The following is a 10,566-nucleotide window of genomic DNA, read 5'->3' on the forward strand; positions in this document are numbered from 1 at the left end:
ACTCATATCCCCATGTCATATTTTTCAGTATAGGGACCATGTGTGTACTTTTACCTTTATCTGTTTATTATGTCTTTGTCTCCCTCCCCTACTTGAAGCCGGCCTCCAGGTGGAAGGGACCATCGCTTTACTCACCATGGGCTCTGGAGCCTCAGCCTTTTGGCTAAGATCAAGTGTGGAGCACCTTCAGTAATTTTGTGGTCAGTGGATGAGTGGGCAACAGGCTTGTTCCCTGTGTGTGTGTGTTTAATGGAAATATGTTTCCTATGTAAATTCCACCACCCTCTTCTTAAACACCCTCACAGCATCTGTACTCTTCTAATTCATAATTGTGAATTACTATTTCTGTGATTATCAGTTTGATATCTTCTCTCCATTGAGGTCATAGCTTGTGGAGTGTGGGCAGAAGCTGGGCACTCAGCTGCCTCCCTAGTGTCTACCTGTGAGTTCTTGTTGTTTAGTCACTGTCATGTCCAACTCTACTGTGACCACATGAACTGTAGCCCACCAGGCTCCTCGGTCCATGGGATTTCCAAGGCAAGAATACTGGAGTGGTTGCCATGTCTTCTAGGGGGGATCTTCCCCACTCAGGGATTGAACCTGAATCTCCTGCATTGGCAAGTGGATTCTTTACCACTGAGTCACCTGGGAAGCCCCTACCAGGCAGGAGCTCAGCAGTTCATTGGTCAGATTATGGTGTCTGAGGACTCAAGAGCCATAGAGCTCTTTTGATTCCATTCTTTAGAGGATTCTGTGGCCTGGAGAGGCAAAGTGACTTGTCCAAGGTCACACAACCAAACTAGAAGCAAAGCTAGGATGAAAAAAATTCTTGTCTCCAACACACTGTGATTTTTCTCCAAATGTCACATCATCTGGGATCCTGAGGAAATGTCTTCTGAATTCTGAGGTTTCTAAACATTGGAAAATCTGTGGGGTGGTCCCAGGTGTCTCTGCCTTTGGCGATGGTGGTCAACCAGAATGAAGCCTTTCCCCCTCCCTCCAGGGGCTTGGGGGCCTGGAGGCGCCCTGTACACTGTGTCAGCTGGGGCAAATTCTTTCCATGAAGTCTCAACTCTAGTTTCTCTTCCTTAGACGTAAAACTAGGGGAGTCTCATCTCTCCAGGCCTGGAGGGTTGTGACTTACCTCTGACCTTCCTCTCCAGTCCCCACACCTACAGCCACGCCCCTGGCCAGCACCAGGGTGTGAAATGATTTGGGAGCAGGAAAGGAAGGCAACTACAGAAAACGAGCTAGGACAGAGAGAGTGGGGGGCCGAGTTCTTCCTCCACCTTTTCACACCCCTAGTGTCACCTCTTAGAACCCTCATTCTAGGGGGAAGGGGTTGGACTGGGTTTGGGACCAGATCGATACTTCACTAGGTGTTGATGACCGCAGGCTTTCACCTTGCAGATAATGGGGTGAGCCGCGGTAAACTCTCGCCGACAGACAGGGCTCCCCCGGCCTTAATGAGATAATCAATACTTGTTCTCGGCTTAATTTCCATCTAATTGCTCTTTAACGACGCCGGATAATGGGCCGCCTCCTGTGAGGAGAGAGCTGGCTGGGAATCCGACCCGCTCGGACTCCCGCGCCTCCTCCCGAGGGCTAGGTGCCCTCACACAGGTGGGACGCGGACGCACCCGGCTCCCCGGCGGGGCTGAGAGCTGCCTCCGTCGGCCTCCTCGCCCGGCTCTGCCACCTGCCTGCGGCGTTCTCGGCTCTCGCAGGGGCCGCTCCGGGTCTCGCATGTGGGACCTCAGCCAAGCCGCCGGGCTCAGGGCTCCGGGTCACCCGCGGAACCGCTTGGTGCCCTCACCCCCAGACAGCGCCTCTTCCTGCCTGCTCCCCGCCGGGCCAGGTGTGTGGCGTCCCAGCCCCCTGGGCTGAGCCGAGGCGCCTTCGGACGTGACCTTTCCTCCCTTCCCCTCCCACTTCCATGTATTATTGCACGTGGCCGTGGTCCAGAGGCCTTGGGTAAATTGCTGTGTTTCTGCACCTAAGGAGGGCTCCAATGCTATTTTTTCTCTTGTGAGGTAGCTGGGCTGCCTCCTGCAAAGGAGCCTCTTGGTCACCACAGACCAACCATTCAAGCAAGGAGGGTAGAGAGTCCCTGAAGCCCCATGGCTCTGAGGCTCACACTGCCCCCCAGCTCAGGAAACCACCTCATTCCCACTCACCAGGACCTCCAGCCCGACCACATATACCCAGGATGGTTCCTGCCAATACCAGCAGCTCAGGTATCAGCCATCTGTAAATGCTCTCACCTCCCACTTGCTTTTCCCAGCACTAGGAGCAGCTGGGGGTTCTCTCCAAGGCCTCTAACAGGGGACTAGCCTGCCTTTCCCCTATTGCCTTCTCAGAAACCCAAGCTCATCTCTCTTTTGAAAAAAGATATTTTATTTGACTGTGCTGAGTTTTAGTTGCAACATGTGGGACCTTTATTTGCTGCATGTGGGATCTAGTTTCCTGACCAGGGATTGAACCTGGGCCCCAGCATTGGGAGCAGGGAGTCCAAAACACTGACCCTGGGAAGTTCCCCGTCTTGATGCCAGCTCTGAAGCACTTTGGTCTCAGGTGACCAGATGCTGTGACCAAAGAGGTTCCCCATCATCTCCCCATCTCTTGATCGGCTGTCTGGGCACACACTCACCTGCATTTCTACAGCTTTGCTCCTGAATATGGGGTATTTAAATGATAAGACACCAGCTGCAGTTCCAGCTCCAGCTGCACTGGAGTGAGGCTGACAAAGATACAGTGATAATGTCAGGATAATGTGATAGTTAGAATCAGGCCTTGGACATTGTTGGCCCCAGGTTCTAGTCTTGGCTCTGTTGCTTACTGGTCAGTGTGATATTGGGCAAATTTACCTCCAGGTCTGTACCTCAGTCCTCTCATTTAAAAAGTAAGGTTAATAATACCACCTTTGTAAGTCTGAAACTAGCCGATGTGTGTATATTGCTTGCCACAGTGCCTGAAACACTGGAATGGTTTGATAAGCGGTAACTATTGTCATTGTTATTACTGCATGTTAGAGCTGAAGGAACCATTTAGTTCGAGGATCATAAACTCAAAAGCCAGATGGACCAGCAGGAATCTTAAGTGAGGGAGGTAAGCCTGGTCAGGACTGTGGTGAGCTGGGTAGGGCCAGCCCCACTGCAATAGCAGCCAATGCTCATCTTCAATGGTTGCAGGGTGGACCAGATTCCCTGGGTTTTCTTCTCTTTCCAAAAAATCTGGCAGCATTCAGAGCTTAGATACTAGGTCCAACTTTTCTCACTTCCTAACCTCAGCATTAGGAACAGCACTAGGAACTCTCCCTTAGGCCTCTCTGAACATCTTGGCCTGATGACTCTGGCCCCTAAATTTATACAAAATTTCTCATTATTTAAATATTGGCAATTAAGAAGAAAACCCACTATGCCAAATACAACATGTTTGAAGGCTGAATTCCTTGTTTCTTAGAATAAACTGAGATTCAGATGGGTCACAGCTGCTGGCCAAGCTGACTGAAAGCCTGAATTCTATGGTAAAATAATAACTTCTCAGAGGCCCTTCCTAGATTATGGAGTCTTTTAAGCTGCCTCCCACTGCAGCTGCTGCCTGCTTTGCAGACAGCACCCAGCAGCTGGGAGCTTGACAGTTCCCAAAGCACAAGACTGATATACAGCAGCTTTCTCTCTTGTGATAAATCTAGATTCTAGATTCTTTTAAAATGTTGTAGAAGGGGCTTCCCTGGTGATTCAGTGGTAAAGAATCTGCTTGTCAATGCAAGGGGACACAGGTTCGATCTGTGGTCAGGTAAGATCCCACATGCCGCAGAGCAACTCAGCCCATGCACCACAGCTAGAGCCCACGAGCCTACAGCCCGTGCCCCGCAACAAGAGACCACTGCAATGAGAGAAGCCTGGCCACCGCAACTAGAAAGTAGTCCTGGCTTGCCACAACTCGAAGGCCCTCGCACAGCAATGAAGACCCTGCATAGCCATAAAAAAATAAATAAATCTTTAAAAAAAAATGTTGTAAAGGGCAGTGTGGCAGCAAATCAAGTCCCAGGGCCCCTAAGATCTCAATTCCTTAATTTAAAGCGCCATATTTCTACACAATTCTTGAGTTCAACTTCAGTGTGAATCTACTCAACAAATTCCCCCTGAGGTGTCCCCCAGTTAGGGGACAGAACCAGCAGGAGGTTTGTGAGGCAGTTTGCCTGATTGTCATCTTTAGGTGCCGCTTTTCCTGTATTTTATGCCTGGGGAGAATGGTGGAAAATACACTAAGGGATTGGGGATTTGTAAGGCTGTTTCACATTGACATGTAAGGTTTATGGACTTTTTTTTTTTTAATGGTTTATGGACTCATGAACATGCTCTAAGGTTTATGCTGACCCTCATGTTTTGTCTTTCTAGCCCATGTTCTAACATGTTTGTTCTGTTAGTAGCAAATTGTCCACACTGAACAGAGGTGGCAATTGTTCTTTGCTCAGCATTATATATACCATATTGTGATGCTCTCTGAGTCCAGGATTCTCTGTGATTTGGTTACCTAAAAGCCAAGTAGTTCCTGGCTTACTGTTAGGTCCTCTCCATTTTCCATCAGCCCATGAAAAAGCCTCCCACCAGTTTTTCCTTGGAGTTCTAGCATACATTTCTCAGCTTCTTCCCTGGCTTCAGGGAAACAACCAGCTCAGGAGAATCTTGGATACTAACCTATTGTCTAACTGGCCACAGAAGCCAATGCTAAGGTCTATTTGAAAGTGGGACATAAACAAGGCTATCGCCACTAACAGATGTAGTTTGGAGTCCAAGAACTTTTCCTGGCCCATATGGTCTTGATGGGACTGTTCAGTTGGCCTCCTCCCTCTACAGAACCTATCTTAATTTTGGTTGCCCAGAAAGCAGAACCTGACCTAAGAGGTTATCCACGAAAACAATGAGGGAAAGAGGAAGTGAGAGAAGTGAGGGAAAGCAAATAAAGGGTGCATAAGTGAGGGAGAACCCTTCTACATGCCTGGACAGAATACAGCACAGAATTATCCCACTGAAAGGAAGGGAAGCAGGGGTATTTACCCTCCAACTCTTGGCTTCACTGGCTACAGCTTGCTCCTGAGTTAACTCTGGCATTTTTAGCCTGCCCTGCTAGCTGAGCTCAGTCTAAGGGCCAGAGGACTCAACAGGTAGAGAAACCCATGAGATGGTACACGAACCATCTACAGGTAATCTTTGGGGTGGTCAGTGGTAAATGAGCAGGGCATCGACTGCCCCTGATGCAGGGGAAACAAGCTCCAGGCTGGTCAGGCCTTGGCCATGTGATTAATTCCTTTTGAGCACATCACCCCAGCAGAGTCAAGAACATAGTTCCCTGCAATTTGATGTTGTTGTTGTCGTTCAGTCTCTCAGTCGTGTCTCTTTGCGACCCCATGAACCACAGCACACCAGGCTTCCCTGTCCTTCACCATCTCCCGGAGCTTGCTCAAACTCATGTCCATTGAGTCTGTGATGCCATCCAACCATCTCGTCCTCTGTCGTCCCCATCTCCTCCTGCCTCAATCTTTTCCAGCACCAGGGCCTTTTCTAATGACTCAGCTCTTCGCATTGGGTGGCCAAAGTATTAGAACAATTTGATGTACTAATGCTTTTTCTGGGGGCCATAAGTATAATGTAGGCTGGAACTGCTTATGGCCTTCTTCCTTGGCTGCTTGGAAGAAAATATGAGAAATAGATTCATCAGTTTGGATATACTGGTGTGACTTTCAGTATAAAGGTCTGTACCAGAGATAGTTTGGTAATCATTTGGATGTTATATAAAATAAAGGTGGGAGAAATGAGGGATCACCATAGAGGTGTCAGCAGGAAGGTGTCTCACTGGCCTCACACAAAATCATCAAGTAAAAAGTCAGGCAGGACTGAAGAGCCTGCTGCTTTGGAGAAACATCATTTGTCATCACCAGATCTTCTGTTCTGAGGGTGCCGTAACAACATGTAGTCTTCAGTTGGTGAACCTGGGACTCATCCCAGCAGGTAGATGTGGACTGTGAAATGTGTGAGTGTCTAGCTCTCCTGACAGTTAGCCTCCCTTCCCTTCAATGACTCTGGGTAATAACTGGAAAAGCAACTTACATATTAAAGGACATTTTGTCTGGTATTGCAGATTCTACTGGCTTTTCCCTTAGCATGAACTTTACCTCTCAAACACCAGAAGACCCATTAACTCCCCTTAAATTTTTAATTATATACACACACACATACATGAATATATGTAAAAACAGGTAAAATCTGAATTAAGGCCCATAGTTTATAGTATTGTAGCAATGTCAATGTCCTGGTTCTGATAATTATATCATGGTCATATAAGATTTATCATTGGGACAGGATGAGTGAAAGGTACATGGGAACCTTCTGTGCTATTTTTGTAATTTCTATGCAAGTCTAAACATTTCTCAAAATAAAGGGGAGGAAATCCTTGTGAACTGGCCATCTTAGAATCATAATCTCTAATTTATTTAATGGCTAAAATGAAAAAGACGGATGATACCAAGTGTTGGCAAGGATGTGGCACAATGGGAAGAAATTTTGGAAAAGTAGTTTGGTAGTTAACTACAGTTGAATGTAAGCATATCACATGAAGCAGTGATTCTATTCCTAGGTGTGTCCTGGTTTATATAAAAGTCAAAACCAGGTAAAATTGAAATATAGAGTTTAGAAGTGGTTATCTAGGAGGAAAATGGGGGACTATTCATGATGGGAGCTTCTGGGCGTGTAAACAATGTTGTATTTCTTGACCTGGAAGATGATCATGTGAGTGTTCATTTTGTATTAATTAATTGAACTCTACTTTGTGCACTTTTCCTCGTCTGTTATACTTTGAAGTGAAATAAAAAGGTTAAAAACAAAGTGAACAGAAATGTAGAAAGATTCAATGATTTTAACATCTTTTCTAAGTTTACTAATACAAAAACCTGGCCAAATTATTAGGTTAGATGGAACTATTATTTCCATCTCAACGGTGCATGGGAAAATGGGAACCTGGGGGGAGGAGTTGCCTCCCTTGACATAAGAAAAGTAAACTGAAGAAAAATTTCACCTGATTTCTTTCTGCATGTCTTAAAGCTCATTCAACTTGTGTTAATGCTTCTGTTTTCCAGGTAGCTAGTCTACTGGATAGCAGCTTTCATTTGGTACCATTTTTTGCAGCTAACTTATAATGCCTACCTTCTCACCTGGTTATCCCAACGTTTTACATTTATCCTACATTCTAATTTACCTATAAAAACAGCTTCTACTTTATTATAAAAAATAATTTTACAAAATAAAGGATTGTAAGCATTACACTCAACTATATGCCTCATTCTGAATTCTCTTAGGGTGTTTGTTGATGATATGTGTAATAAATATTTATACAGCTGTAATCAGTATTCATACACTTCTCCTTTTCACTTAACCCTATTTTCCTACACAAACTTTTTATTTTGACTGAGTTCACATATTTGTCATAGTAGGTAGCTACAAGGTGCATACATGCGTGGTAAGTCACTTCAGTCATGTCCGACTCTTTGCGACCCTATGAACTATAGCCCACCAGAGATGGGCAGAGAATCTGTCCAAGAGATTCTCCAGGGAAGAATACTGAAGTGGGCTGCCATGCCCTCCTCCAAGGAATCTTCCCGACCCAGGGATTGAACCCATGTGTCTACATCTCCTGCATTAGCAGGTTCTTTACCACTAGGTGCCACCTGGGAAGACCCAGCTAGCTACAAGGTATTCTATCTTAATTATCTATGCTGAGCCTTTTTTGACTTAACTGATTCTAATGTTCACAATTCCTCTGTATCCATCTCTAATGGGTCAGTCTGGACCAATTGTTTCACTTCTGCTTTTTCCTCAAAGTTGCAACCCTATTATTTTCACCAGTCATGTCAAAACAGGGTTCAAGAAGTGACAGGTTAGAATGTGTGAGTCCTCCCAAGTATCTTATCAAGAAATTTTTTACCTCATTGATCCTTTATGCCTTGTTTCATCTTATGTTGCTCATCGGTCTAGGACCCATTTCATACTGTCATTATATTTAAAAATTATCTCATGGGTCAGGGACTGAAAGAAAGTAAAGGTATGATAACCTGTGAACTCCAGGCTATGATTCACAGTGGAAAGCCCACTATATTCTATACCTCATTCCTTCTTCAGTACAAGCATCTACAGGAAAAAGTGAGGAGGGGTAAGAGGCAGGACTGTCTGTTCTTCAACAAATTTTAACTTAACCCTCCTCTTCTGAACTAGTCTCCCTCATGCTGATGCAAAAGGATGCTGTCACCCAGCATCCTTTGCTGTAGCTACATCATCTGAATTAAGACAATTCTTCCAGAAAGACAAACATCACATAATAACACATATATATGGAATCTAGAAAGATGGTACTGATCATCCTACTTGCAGGGCAGCAAAAAGATGCAGACATAAAGAACAGACTTTTGGTCACAGTGGGGGAGGGAGAGAGTGAGATGACTTGAGAGAGTAGTATCGAAACATATACACTATCATATGTAAAATAGATAGCCAGTGGGAATTTGCTGTATGATGCAAGGAACCCAAAGCTCTGTGACAACCTAGAGGGGTGGGATGGGGAGGGAGGTTTAAGAAGGAGAGGACAGTTGTATGCCTGTGGCTGATTCATGCTGATGTATGGCAGAAACCATCACAATATTGTAAAATAATTATCTTCCAGTTTAAAAAAAAAAGAATCCTTTTTTTGTGGCTCAACAGTTTTGCATGGTCTGGTCAAACTGAGTCAACATTTTCAAAGTATGAGTATGCACTTTTTTTTTTTTTTTGCTATTTCTTTACTATTTATGATGCAAATAAATGTTACTGAATGTGTTTTGGAGCCTTAGTGGACAAAGTGTTAGATGATAAGGAAATGGAGAAGAATCTAAACTTTCAAATTGTGTCTTAAGCAAAAAATTTCCTTCTGAAAGGATTTTTACAATATGTGGAGTTTTCCTGAAACAAATCTCTACTTAATAAAATCAGATCTCCTGGGAATTCCCTGGTAGTCCAGTAGTTAGGACTCAGCGCTTTGGGGGCAGGGGGCGGGGTTCCATCCCTGGTCACCTGGTCCCATAACTAGGATCCCACAGGTTGTGCGGTATGGAGGCCAAAAAGAAAAAAGAAATAATGAAGTTGTCCACTTTGACCCCTCTTCCGATTTAAATCAGGTCCCCTTTATAACCTTAAAAAAAAATAGATGAAAGCAGATCTGTAGAGTCAACACTCTTGCCTGGAAAATCCCATGGACGGAGGAGCCTGGTAGGCTGCAGTCCATGGGGTCGCGAAGAGTCGGCCATGACTGAGCGACTTCACTTTCACTTTTCACTTTTATGCATTGGAGAAGGAAATGGCAACCCACTCCAGTGTTCTTGCCTGGAGAATCCCAGGGATGGGGTCGTACAGAGTCGGACACGACTGAAGTGACTTAGCAGCAGAGTCAACATTTTTGATGCTTACTGTATTCACGGTCATGTTCTAGTCACCAACCACAAGACCACCAGAGGGCGCCCCTTCCCTGTCGATCCAGCCTTTGTCAGCAACTGAAAATTCACGGTAAACTTGACTTTTACACTCTGGAAAATTTTTACATTTAAACCATAAATATTTACCTAGAATTTATTGTGCTGCCAGGAGAAGGGCTAGGTTCCCAAGATCAGAATTGTGTCAGTCACAATTCCTAAACCCAGACGCTAAGAGCATAGCAAAGGCTGAAAGTAAATAGCCGGCAACAAGGTGGGATAAGTGAAGTTTCTAGATCTGTGGAGTTTGCTATTTAAATACTGGCTCCTGGTTTTAGAAGCCAGGGGCTTCCCAGGTGGCTCAGTCGTAAAGAATCCGCCTGCCAAAGCAGGAGACGCGGCTTCCACTCCTGGGTCCGGAAAATCCCCCGGAGAAGGAAATGGTAATCCACACCAGTATTCTTGCCTAGAAAATCCCATGGGCAGAGGAGCCTGGCGGCTATAGTTCATGGGTTTGCAAGAGTAGGACAGGACTTAACAGACAACAACAATTCATTAAGAGATCCCAGATTGCTCGCGCTCTGTAACCAAGACATCGATCTCCGCCCTCAAGGTACTTCGTAAACCACAGCCAGAGACCTGTCCTTAGGTGGCTCCAATAGTTGGCCCCGCAATTTCAAGTCCCCCATCCTCTCCTTTTTTTCAGGGCTTCCCGCAGTTCTCTTACAGTTCGCTTCTGCTCCAGACCAACAATTCAGTTGCCCCCAGGCCCAAGGACAAAGAATTACCCATAACAGCCACACCCGGCTCCGCCCATTCTTTTTCCAATTTAAAACCCGCGGGCTTTTCCTGTTCGGCTTTCCTAGACTTCCTGTTTTGATTCTCGCGACAGCTAGGAGTCCTCGCGTGAAGTTTGCTTCGCGACCCCTTCTGCGTTTTATAGACCTGCATGACTGTGTGTCTGCCTACCCCCACCTCATTAGCGTTCCTCTAGTCAGGAGTGGCGTCTACGCGGCTAAGGAACCCCTAAATGAAAGCGCTAGGCTGCGCTGAGTTACCGACCGCTTCCG

This window comes from Dama dama, chromosome 15 (assembly GCF_033118175.1).
Source record: "Dama dama isolate Ldn47 chromosome 15, ASM3311817v1, whole genome shotgun sequence".
Taxonomy (NCBI): Eukaryota; Metazoa; Chordata; class Mammalia; order Artiodactyla; family Cervidae; genus Dama; species Dama dama.